Source organism: Mercenaria mercenaria, unplaced genomic scaffold (assembly GCF_021730395.1).
Source record: "Mercenaria mercenaria strain notata unplaced genomic scaffold, MADL_Memer_1 contig_4176, whole genome shotgun sequence".
Lineage (NCBI taxonomy): Eukaryota > Metazoa > Mollusca > Bivalvia > Venerida > Veneridae > Mercenaria > Mercenaria mercenaria.
Genome location: NW_026462386.1, coordinates 54,383 through 69,415, shown reverse-complemented (window position 1 = coordinate 69,415; position 15,033 = coordinate 54,383). Strand labels below are relative to the sequence as shown.

Below are 15,033 nucleotides of genomic sequence, written 5' to 3'. Positions count from 1 at the left end.
AAGTAACATTCGAATCATTGAATAAGCACTCTAGTTTATTACATATTTCTTACACATGACTTTTTACCGGAAGGACATTCTTGAATTGTACAAAATATACTTTGTCTAGGAAATCAAACCTTTGCAGCTTTAATCAGTCAAAAGTATTCTAGTTTTAATTAACGGTAAGACTGCGTTTGTTAATAACTTTTAGTGATCCCTTCTTTTGTCGCTAGAACCTAAAATGAAGCAAAACATAGCATTAGTTTCCCAATTATATCGTCTTTGTTTCCGAAGTCTTTAATATCGTAACTCCACTCAATATTCGGTAACATCTTTATACACAATAAACAAAATTTTTAGAATTAGCTTCTTCTTAATAATCAACTAAAAATCTACAAAGTGAATCTTTTACTTTTAATAGAAACCCCTGACCTTTGTGTCATTCCTAACTACTTACACCGGTATCAACAGAATTCGTACACTTACTGACGCAAAACAAATGTGCTTTACAATACAAATGTCCACAATAAAAACGAAATTTTGTTAATGGTATGGTTAGTAAGAAAAATATATAATCCTAAATAAGCAATATCATTTAGTCATGCTCATATGGCTTTCGACAGGAATAACATCTCACATGCATAATAACTATGATTACATATACACATCCCAAAACCATTATGCAGACGTTTGGAAAAATTGTATCGAATCAATAACTGTGTATATTTTTAATGAAATGTTTATGCCGATATTTTTCTTTGATTCCATTTCTGAAATATGTTGCACAGTATTTATTCTATGCTTATCGTTATGCATATCACTTTAGACATTACTCATGACTGCCTACAAGCCCGTTCCAACCAATACATCACACCAAGTCGTCCAATCGTATTTCTAGATATGCTATATGATTAAGCTCTTACGCCTTTCGTTGAAACATATCCACATGCTAAATAAAACTGCTGATCTAGAACTTAAACAGCTGAAATTTTCTCAATTTAACTACACTAATATTTCCTCTAAATCTAACGAAAACTCACACAAGACATGGAAAGTCGACATGTGTTTTATCGAAGCAAATATTAATCTATTACTAGTATTTGTAAGAGTCATTTTCTATTTCCCGAACGGGGCATTTAAGTTCAAGACAAAGTAAAGTTTACAAATATAATCATTTAAAAAGTTCTGAGCTATCTTAATTATGTGAATCAGCAATAAGTAAAATTTGAACATGTACTTTCATAGTACTTAAACATGACTTGTTCTGCATTGGTGAAAATATGTTATTCTCATTAAAGGTTAGAAATAGCTCCAGGGCGAACTAAGAACTACATCACGACAGACCTCTTGGTTGCTAGAAAGATGTACTCGTACATTTAACTAAAGATACATTCTGTCACAATATGATTTATTTGTTCTGTAGTCTGAATTTTTTTTGTTCTGTAGTATAACAATGTTTCGAAAAAATAAATGCTTCACGAAATCACCAAGCAGTTTTATTCAGATAAGCATCGTCGTCAATGTCGCTGTCTCTATTATCAGCTTGTGTTTGATTGGTAGTGTTTCTTGCTTTTATTATTTCAAAATGTCTCTGATGAGGCTGTAAAACGCAAAATCCGCTACCTGCCTTTCAGTTCTTTTACTGCACATATTGCCCGATTTATGGAGCCCAAAAACAAATTAAAAAATCAAACTGTAAAGGAGAAAATTCAAGTGCAGATTTCTGGCTATACATTAGTTTCAAGGAATTCGAGTTCTTTATATACTACAATATTGCAAGTCCGTTCTTCAACATTTTTGATTGATTAAAATCAATCGGCATGCCCAACACGTTTACATCATAAATATTTCTGTAAGACAGTTTCGCTTAATACTGTCGGAGGAAACGTAGATCTATTTCAATATTAAGAGAACAAATACCTACAGTCATTAAATCAAAACTCTTAAGAAAATATATATGGACTTCAAACAAATTAACGTACATTTACACGTGTGTAAAATCCGATTAAGTAGAATTTCATGTCAATGTATGATTATTTGAAAATAGAACGTCAGAATTGAGTTTTCTCTGGTTAATAATTACGTCTGGCTAAAGATCTGAAAATAGAAATGTGATATAAAACAAAATTATAATTATAAGCGATGTTACATGCTGTTGTTAATTTTTAGTGGCATCTGTATTTACATTTAGTTCTCGAATAATATTTCTCTGATACTCAATGTTATTGGATTAAATAATACCAATTGATTGTGTTAGGATTATACTCTATACTATAGATGAAATGTTGAACAAAAGTAAACGTACGCATTCTCAGAGAATATTACGAACTGCAATACTTAGAATCGACATTACAGTTACACTGGTTGACAGCTTGGCTGTGATTGTAGAAGACGGAACAGCTGCAATAGGAATTATTCGATGTATACACATAAAAACAAATCGAAATTACATTTGAAGCGTCAATTTCGTCAGTGTACATGTAAATACGACTGACCTCTTTAATCTGTATTTTTTCGCATAAAATGAATAAGAAAATTAATTTTTGTTGTTGTTGTTGTTTTTTGTTCAGGTGAGTAAGATATTTATCTTAAATATCTTAAAACCAAAGCGTAACCTTATGCAAAACAAAAGATAAGCGTTGTAACTTTTCATTTCCATGCAAACCTTATGTAAAACAAAAGATAAGCGTTGTAACTTTTCATTTCCATGCCAAAACTATATGCTTTAAACTAATGTTTTAGACTCAGACAGTTAGTAATTCTATAAATACAATGCTGTGAATGAATAACCATTTAAGTTGAAATTAAGTTACGTTCTTCACCATCAAAATCAGTAACATACCACAAAGTCCGTTAGTGTCAATGTATCCATCCGAGCACTTACATGTCTCGTCGCATTCTGCATTTGTTACACATTCACCAGAAGAGCAGGTTTGACCTAGTTCTAATATATAAATAATTCATCTAACACTATTAAACAAAAACAATAGTTCCGTCTAAAGGTTTTACACGTATGGCAGGTTTTTCATTTTCCCGCCCATATAAATATCCTTATGTAGAACTTGTCAATTGTGAAAGCTAGCTGCGCGACATTAACGGGTTTAAATTCCCAAATGGTGGTTTGTCTATAGTCGTTCCAAGCGAACAGTTTTGTTTTGTTTGTTTTTTTTTCTATCGGTCATTGTTGTCTTTTAAACTTTGTCTATCTATTTGTCTATCAAATTCGACAACAAGCGAGATCTTCTTAGTAGCTTCGGAGTTCTGGCACTTTAATTAATTGACATTGCAAATCCTGACAGTGTCCGCTCGATAACATGAGCAGTTTGTATCCAGTATTCATTAACTGAGTAAGGATGTTTATGGGCATGATGTTTCGGCCAAATATGATAATCAGCCGCTCGGATAGCCATTTTTGTTCTCGAGTTTAATTGCTCAAAACTGCAAAAATGAATATCTGCACAATTACTGCAATTATATTCTTTGATTTCAACTTTATTTATACGGGAATTATATAACATTTAACATAAAGTCCCAGTTTGAAAACGAACTTGTGCAGATATGTATTTCTAGAGTCATGGCCATTGAAGATGACTAGAAGTGTTCACCCAGTATGTTTTTTTCAAATGTCTAAATAAATTTTCTGTGAAAGCATATTCTGTGCAAGACTTCGTAAAATATCAATCTTTTGCACTTCCCTACAAGTACTGCAATATGGTTTCATTTCGGGGAATCCGTGGTCTTAGAATTATCCAATTTATATCATTAAATATGTTACATTCTTGCTTGTGTGTAAATCGTTAATAAAGTATTATTCTTAAAATACTATCATAAAAATACCATTTTTCCTGAAGTAATTGTCGTGATAAAATAATCGGTTATTTTTATATATTCAATGATTTGCATTTAATTTGATAATCGTATACAACGTTCATTAATCATTGTTGCTATTCTTGTATCTGATGATGTACGACATCTTCCTAACGAATTTTGAATCTTGAGCACATAGTTTTGTACTGACCTTTAGCACAAACATTGCCATCTTTGATGTAATTATTTACACAGGAACATACACCCGCAGCTATGCACTCTGAATTTTGAACATGACTCGTGCAGTCGGTAGCTTTTGTACAGCTCGTTCCCAGCACTGAAAATACAAGGTAAACAAATTATATCCAGCTGTATTTTACATATATGTTTCAATGAAACTAATTATGATTTTTAATTCGGCTTAAGGCTCGTCTACACTATTCAAGAAAACTTGCACAAGATATAAATCACAGCAACTTGTAAAGTGTAGACAGTACATTGTGTCCACCATTAGTGTCTTTTTGAGTGGCAGTTTCCAGATAATTTTCGGCTACAAGATCTTGTAGCGTTTAGAACTCATCCTATTTTTCTTGGATGGTAGTGCTGTCAAATGCTCTGATAAAGGGTTTTTGATGAGGAGCACCTGCCCAGTATGGTATTTTGTTTACATTTTTTCATTAAATGTGTATTGAGATCTAATAAAACCATCATTGAATGTTTGGCTTTGATAATTTAACAATAAACATGGCAGTGTGGACAGCAGAAAAAAAATGATGTTTTAATTGAATGACATGCTCAAAAGCCAAGTTTATATAATTCAACAATAAAATTATATCTAGTACTCCAGTGGAAGAGTAACATCAGCAAGTTCGGTGTTCTCAAAAAGTATTTTTACATTATCAATGATGTTTCTCACAACGTTACATATTAACAAAATATGACTGTTTTATCATATTTCCTGAAATAATATCTTTTAAGTAGCTTTGTTCTTCAACTGGATATGTATCACTTAACTAGAGATTTTCTCAATCAGGGTTTTCACCAAAGATTCATTTTTTAAATGTACAAATATTTGATCTTTATAAACACTTTGTACCGGTATCATTTCGTCCATCTTTTTAGCTCGACTATTCATAGAATAGTAGAGCTATTGGACTCGCCCATGCGTCGGCGTCCGCGTCCGCGCCGGCGTCCGCCACTGCGAAAAAAGAGTTAATATACGGGAGTGTACGGGATCCCGTATATTACCCGTATACGGGAAGAAATACGGGAAAACTAAAATACGGGCGTGTACGGGGCTTGTATATTTAAAAGTCCGTATACTAATAAAATACGGATTTCCGTATACTATGAAATACGGAATTCTTAGTATACGATACCCCGTATATTATTGAAATACGGGAAATTCTAAAAAGGGTTATTCTGATCGTATACAACACCGTATATTCCCGTATATGTCTGGTGTACGGGAATACATAAATCCGTATATTACGAGATACGGGACGTATATTTCCCGTATATGTTCATATAAACCCCGTATATTTCCCGTATATTCTGGATATACGGGATATGTATAGTATGTATATTTCGAAATACAGGGATTAAATTTCCCGTATATTCTTCGTATACAACTCCGTATATTTCCCGTATATGCCGGAAATACGGATTTAAATAATTTGTATATTTTGAAAATACGGGACGTATCTGTCCCGTTATGCTTGGTATACAACTCCGTATATTTCCCGTATATGCTAGAAATACGGGATTTAAATAATTTGTATATTTTGAAATACGGGACTTATATTTCCCGTATATTCTTTGTTACAACTCGTATATTTCCCGTATATTCTGGATTTACGGGGTATGTATAGTTTGTATATTTCGAAAATACAGGTTTTAAATTTCCCGTATTTCTTCGTATACAACTCCGTATATTTCCCGTATATGCCGGAAATACGGGGTTTAATAATTTATTATATTTCAAAAATACGGGATGCAATCAATATGTGTAGTGAAAATTATATTCTCCGGCCATTTCAAAGGTCAAACGTTTTGCATGTTTTCGAACTTGTACGTGTATGTAGAGTGAATGCCAATATTGAAAGAAAGAATGTTTAATACTAATATGACATGAACTGAAAAAAGCATTCACGGACCAAAACAGGTATAAATTTAAAATCAAACATGAATGAATCCATCATTTCATCTAGCGCGTTCCCGATTTATTTTAACATTTAATCTAAATAGCCGATTGAGAAAGAAAAAGATTAATAAATTCATCCCTATTTATTTGTAGTGATAAATACGTCCGTGGATCTCGCCATTGTAAAAATCTAATGCAAGCATAAATTACTCTTTTTTCTGCACATTTCCAACGCTTTGTGCATACAATGCAAATATTTATAGAAAAAAGTGAAACTAATCCATTTATATTTTGTACTGAAAAAGTATATAAGACATGTATTGATACTTTACTGATGAAATCAATTCTAATATTTTTACAGACGAAAAATAATCGATATAATGTGTCTGCGTCCAAAGATTCGAACAAACGCCTTTCGTTCGATTTAATACAGTATCGTCTGCTACCGACCGAGTAGGTCGTTTTTTGTGTGTTTTTGTTGGGATTAACGTTGCACTGACACACTTATTGGTCCTTTAGCGACTTTCCTGTTTTCTTGGTGGAGGAATACCCCAGGTGCCCTAACGTGCATTATTTCATCGTGACGAGCGAGCACATGCTTAATGTCTTCCTCACATGGAGAATTTTAACACTCTGAGTGAGGCTTGAACCCGCATCGGTGATGGGCAACTGGTTTGAAGTCATCGATCTAAACCACTCGACCACGGAAACCCACTCCAGGTGGGTCGAATCTTTAAACCAACATGTAGATAACATAGGCATTTTTGTAATAAAGGAAAGCACATAATCTACCGAAGTCATTCAGTTTAATATAATTCAAAGAGCTATATATATGTATTTATACCTTTTTGTTCAATGTTCACTTTCAGCTGTTACTTAATTATAAATCATTAAGCGAAAAATATTTTCATATCCGTTGACTTTTGTTTCGAAGTAATTCTGCAGATGTTCTATGTATAGTACGGTGGCATAGCGAGGACATAGGAAATATTCTATTTTTTCTGTGCGCACGTGTTAGCTACCACGTGCGTATGTGGTAATTCACACGTGCGCGGGTGATAACTATCACGTGCGCAAGTGACAGCACGTTATACTACCATGTGCTCATGTGATAACTAACACGTGCGCACGTGTTAGCTGATCAATGAAAAAGCGTGAAAGATCTGCAATTTTTCTAAATGGATGTCTTTCATAAGGAGTTTTATTATAGTTGCTGTAATTTCGAAGTAAGTGTTTCTTGTTTTTGAAAAAAGGCTGATATCTCGATTAGTTTCGTTGGTAATATTTCACGTTCGCACGTGTCAGCTAACAACTGCGAACGTGAAAGCTATCACATGCGAACGTGTTAGCTAAGATAGTTATTACGTGCGCACGTGTTAATCAACACATTCGCACGTGGTATCTAACATGTGCGAATGTGGTGCTAACACGTGTGCACGTGATAAATAAAATGTTTCCTATTCCACTGTAGTATACACTGTGGCAGACTATTTTATTTCTCGTGGATGTAGGGTCCTTTAGTATTGACCTAGCACATGTGAATATTTCGTATATTTCCATAAATTCATTTTCAATGTCCAAACATAAATAGCGATACAAATATTACATATATAATTCATAGTTGATATTATACTATCGCATGTGCAGGTAGCTGGGCGGCAAAGCGTTTAGCTGCCAATATCAGGGTAGTGGGTTCGAGTATTGGCCATACCTTTTCCCCTAAATTTATTTGCAAACTTTCCACTTATTTGTCAAACGCACCGTCATATTCACCCGTTGTAAAAAAGTCAATTATTTAAAATATTCTAGACAAAAAGAAAGACACATTACCAGTCATAAGCGTACTAAAAATAATACTTTAAGATAACAAATAAAATTTATAAGATAAAACAGGTAGCGATAACATCACATTACTTTACTTTAAAGCAATGATAACCGTGGTATAGTGGATGGCGTGACACTGATTGACTGTTTTAAAATACAAATATTGCTTAAAATTAACGAAACGCTCGAAAAATATTGGCAAAGATTAATGAGTGTCTTTCATTAAATCAAATGATATAAGCATTTACAACTGATTTACCCATCTCCACGAAAATAACTGTACATATAATTTCTGCCGAACAGTTTTACTGCAACATTAATTGATAATAATTGTCGCATATTAACTAAATCAGATAGATAGCCCATGTACCCTAAGCCTGGTAATCCAGTCTGACAATTTCTAACATTTTTCTACCCGCAAATTGACAATATCAGAAACTCGATGAATTAGCGCAAATTAATTGGGATCTTTAATGCATAGATATTAGGTATCCAATCAGTTGGGAACACGCTTCGTCACGCTTCGCGCGTTCATACCTCGAAGCGATAACATCTGGCTCAAGTGACCGCACGCGATAATCTGTATATTGCATATTTCAGAGGGAAAGGAAGTCACGAGTAAGTACTTATTTGATTTATATGTTTTAATTTTTAATAAACTGATTTTTTTTTGTGACAAACCAGACCATGAATTATATTTCAATTAATCGGAAACATGGGTTGCTTTTTATTGCTTTAACAAATTCAGAAGCGTCAAAAAGGTCAGTTTAATTTTGTAATCTTAATATAAAAAAGAAATTCAGAATAGCCGTTAAATAGTTCATTCATTCATTCATTCGATTGATCATTTCTTCACAACTAATCATTTAAACTATTATTCATTCATTCTTTCATCCGATAGTCTACAAGGATGTCAGTCACCAATGTTGATGTTGCAAGTGTTTGAAATAAAAAAAAAATATCGTGCAAAAATCATTTGATGAATACCATTGGGGTTAAACGAGATTAAAGTTGAAAGGACAAAAACACTCCAGATAGAAGTTTTATTTCGTAGAAGCTAGGTAGCCGAGGCTAGCTTTAAGAATGAATAAGGCGGCACGCACGTTCATTCATTCGATTAAAACTGGAATCTCGGAAAAGCATTAATAAAGTTAATAATTACAATCTTTTATTTTTAGAAAATGGGTACCGGTAATCTGACAAATAACGCTTTTTTTCTAGATGACACTTTTGCAAAAAATTACAACATCTCTTGCCCTCTGTTAGAGAGAAAATGTTTTTCTCTGCGAAATATCACGTGTCAGTATGAAGAAATTAATACTATTACAGATTATTTTATCTCTACAGACTTTGTAAGTCTATGTAAGCGGTTGTGATGCGTATTTTTTTTTTTCATTAGTATTATATAAAAAAGGTTGGTAATAATAAAAATTTATATTTGTAGAATTTGATTATTAATCTGAAAGTTATAAGAATTTTATAGTGACCTAAAATACATACATACTATAGATCTTTTGCATTACACAATTTTTAGTAACATCTTAAAACCGATAAAGCGGGAGAACAAATAATCCAATTTGTCGATTTCCGTACAAAGTGTTGTTGTTGTAACACGGGGGGGGGGGTGGGGTGAATCGATAACTAATAGCTTTGGTCATTATAATTTTTTATCTGATGCATTTACAGACAAACGGTTTACTAACGATGTACTTGAATGAAGTTTAAATTAATATTAAAGCGAAATGCGGAACAAGTCGAATATGTATATAATACTTTATTTATTGTCAAATAAAGTAATATTTAGTAATATGAATATGGTATCTAACATATTTAAAATCGTTACATATTATACATCTAAAACAAACATTTACTTTCAGGACCATACATGTACAAACATAAGTAATTGCTCAGCTTAGTCTGTTATTTTAAATCGATTTTCATACGGACCATTTTGACATTTAACAAAGTAAAGTTGACGATATTTCCGATTGACTGGTATTTTTTCAGTTCTCTGTTTTAACTCCATTTTACAGCTGTAAATCTTCAAATATGACACAAACGTCTTTTTTTTTTCAGCAGGGCGCAAAATGATGTACTTAACAGGTTAACCATAAAATCATAAAATTGAAGTACCTATCACTTGTAGTAAGTGGGTTACATATTTTTATGACCCAGCTTGAAACAACACTGACCGGATATTTCTTATCCCCAGGCATATTTGTTATACACAATGAAATTTAAAGGGTGATTAAACATTTGACACAATTAAATTATCTTCTTTTTAGTGTAACTGTATGCAATCTTGGGGTTAAAATAACTTTAAGAAATAACGCAATGTTTAAACGAATACTAAAAAAAGGCACTGGCCCCCAGATCGTCCGACAAGAACAGAAAAAAAAAATATAATTGAGCCGTGCCATGAAAAAACCAACATAGTCTTAGTTTTCGACCAGCATGGGTCGAGACCAACCTGCGCATCCGCGCAGTCTGCTTAGGATCCATGCTGTTCGCTAACAGTTTTTCTAATTCCAATAGGCTTTGAAAGCGAACAGCATGGATCCTGACCTAGACTGCACGGATGCGCAGGCTGGTCCGATCCATGCTAGTCGCAAACCAACTATGTTAGTTTTCTCATGGCACGGCATTATATTTTTTTAGATATATGGATATTAATGGTGTATAATTATGCTACGTATACTGACAGACTATAATGTTGCGGAAACACATGAGAATTAGATGTTTTAACTAATTTTTACGATAAAAATTGTATATTTAACGCGCATTAAACACTTAACCCTCCCTTGCGTTATAATTGGTAACGACAGTGGAAAACTTCTTTATTGCCGCTGCGGTCAGGGTTCGTTTCCCGGCGCGACCATCTTTTTTCTATATATGACATTTTTTAATAGTTTATAGAAACAAAATGATTCCTATTTTAAGTTTCATAATGTGACAACTTCAGCTTAAAAGGTATCGTTGATGAACTGATAATTGTGCTTTTTAATCGAACCTCCTTTCAATATTTTACTCCGTAGATGTTATTTGTAGAATTATTTATCGTCAAGCATATCCTTTGCATTTAAGGAATATTGATTAAGGAATATTAAAGCCTGTTTGCCTGGGGTCTATATATTTCGAAAAAAAACCGTGAGAACAATAAACAGCTCGCGGGAAGGTCTATCTTTGCATGTCTACCTTTTTTCTGTTACTCTAGCCAGGCCTGTTCACGTGCACGAATAGACATGCGCTCGTGCAAAACAAATCATTCTGAAAACAAAGTGGTCATTTATTAGGAATGAAATCGAGTATGTCTGTAAATTCGATCTTCAAACATTCACATCAACTAGTACCATTTCTTTCATTTTACCACAGATTAGACATGTATACACTATTACATAATTATTATCGAATATTCGGCAACTCTAATATGAAATAATGTAAATTATATTAATACCCTGATATTATTTATTATATTTTAGTTAGGTTAATCTATGAGATTTGGATAATTTTAAATCCAGATTTACAGATGCATTATATTTATTTGAACATGATAAAGAGATGGGACGTTTATGATGAATATTTTACTTGTCTAAGAAAATTATACTGACCGCGAGATTGGAATTCTGGTAACTCTTCAGATTGTTAACCAAATATTAAAACGTTTAGAGGCAAATATATCGTTCAGAACTTGTTCAGTCACAAGTTTCAAGAGATGTTTGAAATATTAAATTAAAAAAAAAAGCTTAACAACGCGACTGTTATGCATTCTCACCAGTCAGATGTTCGTCAGAATCCCGGGGAACCACGGTAGACCTCTGGTATGCGAGAATGCTGTTATGTCACTCTGATACATTTTATCCAAACTGTACAAAAGATTTATTGTGCATTTTGAATAGTTCTAACACGGAGGATTGCGTAATGGCGACAGGTTAAGGACACTAATTTGCATAGTTTACGTTAACACTAGCGTTGGTTTAAATTATACCGTGGCTGTAGTTTTGACATTTTGGTAGAATAAAATGGGGAAGTGTTATTTAGATCCCATTACCGCACTTTATGTGCTTTTGAAGTTTTGTGACAGGTAAAATCTCTCTTGAAAAAAGTCTCTCCGTATTTATGTTATTAACCGTATGTCAGTTTGAAGTACAATCCATCAAAATGAGGTGAGGATTGACCGGACAACGTGTGACGGCACTATGAACACCATGCATTTTATTATTAAATATAATTTGGGAGATGTTTTTAACGTATTTAACCATTAAATGCAAATAAAACACTACATAGATAACTTGTATTAAATATCAACAGGCACGTTTAATGATATCTAATTTCTTTTCGCGACGAAAATGAGTATGGGCGTTCTGACACTTAATGATGTCGTCATCCACATGTCATTTATTCGTCATAATTTTCACATCATTTAATAGATATAATTATCAGTATCTATGAATTGCAAGAGTCCATTTTTTATAACTTTTAATGCGTGCATTTTTTTTTATTCCAGGTTGACACAAGAGTTGTTTACTGGAATCAGAAAACGGGACGACTATTTATTTTCACGATAGAGAATATACTTATGTGTGAAGTTTCTACTAGTTTGATCAACAGATGCAGACAGACAGCCCGGATGAGCCATTCGTTCTCAGTGACATTCGTAACAACAGATAAAAGCTTATACTTATTGAGATCAGGAAGCTGATTATTTCCATGTGGTTCATCATTTGTAACTGCTTACATATCGTGTTCCAGTACAGAACCAACATGCGGTCTTTTTAAAGTACACCTTCGGACATTTGGAGGGGTGTACTGCTCTTTTTAGAGAACGGCAAATCGAAAGCCTATAGCGGTTAATCAGCATTCATGTGAATAACGAAAACATGTACAGACAATAGTAAAAGAAGTGATACTCAATGAATTTGTTGAGTCAACCGCGCAGAATTAAATGTGGCGAATTGCTAGTTTTTCAATTGAAATGAACATAATAATATTAAGAAATGCTTGATGTTATTGATTACTCACATTTTAATTCTGCTTATTTCATTTGGACAAGAAATGAAAATGATTCATAACCGTTTGATTTAAAACTGATTTAAAAAGTATTTAAGTTGAATAAAATGTTAGTTTAATCTGACATGTCTCCAATTAATAACAATATGATTTTTTTCTCATACCCTGTCTTTGTCTTGCTTTTTTCTAACATACCGTATTCTGCTGTAGGTATCACCGACATTCATTTTGTCATCTTTCGTGTGTGCCATATACAAAATCAGTTCACATAAAAGAAAAATACGGGATTTGTATACTACACATGCATATACGGGAAAAGTCTGGTAAATGTATCTTTTAGAAATACTGGTCCGTGAATTCCCCGAATACGAAAACCAAATTCAGTCTAAATGTGACACAAATATGGAATCTGTATACTCTGCATATCATGCATAAACGGGGAAAAACCCGGCCCGTATATCAAAAATTACAGGTTCGTATATCCCCGTATATCAGATGCAAATACATTCCGTATATGACACAAGTACGGGATCCGTATATTGCGTATACCATGCATATACGGGACTAGTCCGTAGCCCGTATAGTAAAAAATACAGTTTCGTATTTTCCCGTATATGACACAAGTACGGGATCCGTATATTGCGTATACCATGCATATACGGGACTAGTCCGTAGCCCTATATCAAAAAGTACAGTTTCGTATATGCCCCGTATATGACAAAAGTACGGGATCCGTATATTAAGTATATGATGCGTATACGGAAAAAATCCGAAGCCCGTATATTAGAAAATACAAGTCCGTATATGCCCGTATATTAGATGCAATCACAGTCCGTATATGACAAAAATACGGGATCCGTATACTACGTAATCATGCGTATACGGAAAAAATCCGAAGCCCGTATATTAGAAAATACAAGTCCGTATATGCCCGTATATTAGATGCAATCACAGTCCGTATATGACAAAAATACGGGATCCGTATACTACGTATATTCGGAATATACAGGCTCGTATACGTGTTCCGTATATTCTAAAATACGGAAAGTATACGGGAAAAAAAGTCTCAAGACCTTCGAATACATGAAAATGAAACTTATGTTAAAGCAGGACACGAATAAACACCATTTCTAGGGATTTTTTTTTAAAGTTCGTATATTGCATATATACGGGAAATATACATTTATGTATATTCGGGCGTATACGGGATCCCGTATATGCATGACAATATACGGACTTCCCGTATACTGATGTTCCGAATACGGGATCGTATATTAGGTCCGTATATTTGTAATATACATCCCGTATACTCCCGTATTTTCGAAATATACGGGACCGTACACTCCCGTATATTGACCCTTTTTTCGCAGTGCGCGTCCCGATTTGGTTAAGTTTTTGTATGTAAGCTGGTATCTCAGCAACCACTTGTGGGAATGGATTGAAACTTCACACACTTATTCACTGTGATAAACTGACTTACATTGCACAGGTTACACAACTCTATTTTGCTTTTTTACAAAATTATGTCCCTTTTTTGACTTAGAAATTTTTGGTTAAGGTTTTGTATGTAAGCTGGTATCTCAGTAACCACTTGTGGGAATGGATTGAAACTTCACACACTTATTTACTGTGATGAACTGACTTACATTGCACAGGTTACATAACTCTATTTTGCTTTTTTTACAAAATTATGCCCCTTTTTTGACTTAGAAATTTTTGGTCAAGGTTTTGTATGTAAGCTGGTATCTCAGTAACCACTTGTGGGAATGGATTGAAACTTCACACACTTATTTACTGTGATGAACTGACTTATATTGCACAGGTTCCATAACTCTATTTGCTTTTTTACAGAATTATGCCCCTTTTTCGACTTAGAATTTTTTGGTTAAGGTTTTGTATGTAAGCTGGTATCTCAGTACTCACTAATTGGAATGGATTGAAACTTCACACACTTGTTCACTGTCATAATCTGACATGCACAAAGCAGGTCCCATAACTTTATTTTGCTTTTTACAAAATTATGCCCCTTTTTCAACATAGACTTTTTGGTTAAGTTTTTGTATGTAAGCTGATATCTCAGTATCCACTAATGGGAAAGGATTGAAACTTCACACACTTGTTCACTGTCATGATATGACATGCTGTGCAAAGGGTCAATAACTCAACTTCGCATTTTACAAAATTAGGCCCCTTTTTCAACTTAGGAGTTTGGGGTTAAATTCTTATATGTAAGCTGGTATCTCAGTACCCACTAATGGGAATGGATTGAA

At 33.6% G+C, this 15,033-nt stretch overlaps 1 long non-coding RNA gene across 1 annotated transcript; it reads right to left on the bottom strand.

Moving 5' to 3' along the window:
• Positions 1 to 1,814: 1,814 nt before the first annotated feature.
• LOC128553677 (uncharacterized) lies at positions 1,815 to 2,926 on the bottom strand. The gene is made up of 3 exons (XR_008369406.1): positions 2,825 to 2,926; positions 2,288 to 2,382; positions 1,815 to 2,079 (listed from the first exon to the last, which is right to left on the bottom strand). It is a non-coding gene; the product is annotated as an uncharacterized LOC128553677 (long non-coding RNA).
• Positions 2,927 to 15,033: the final 12,107 nt, after the last annotated feature.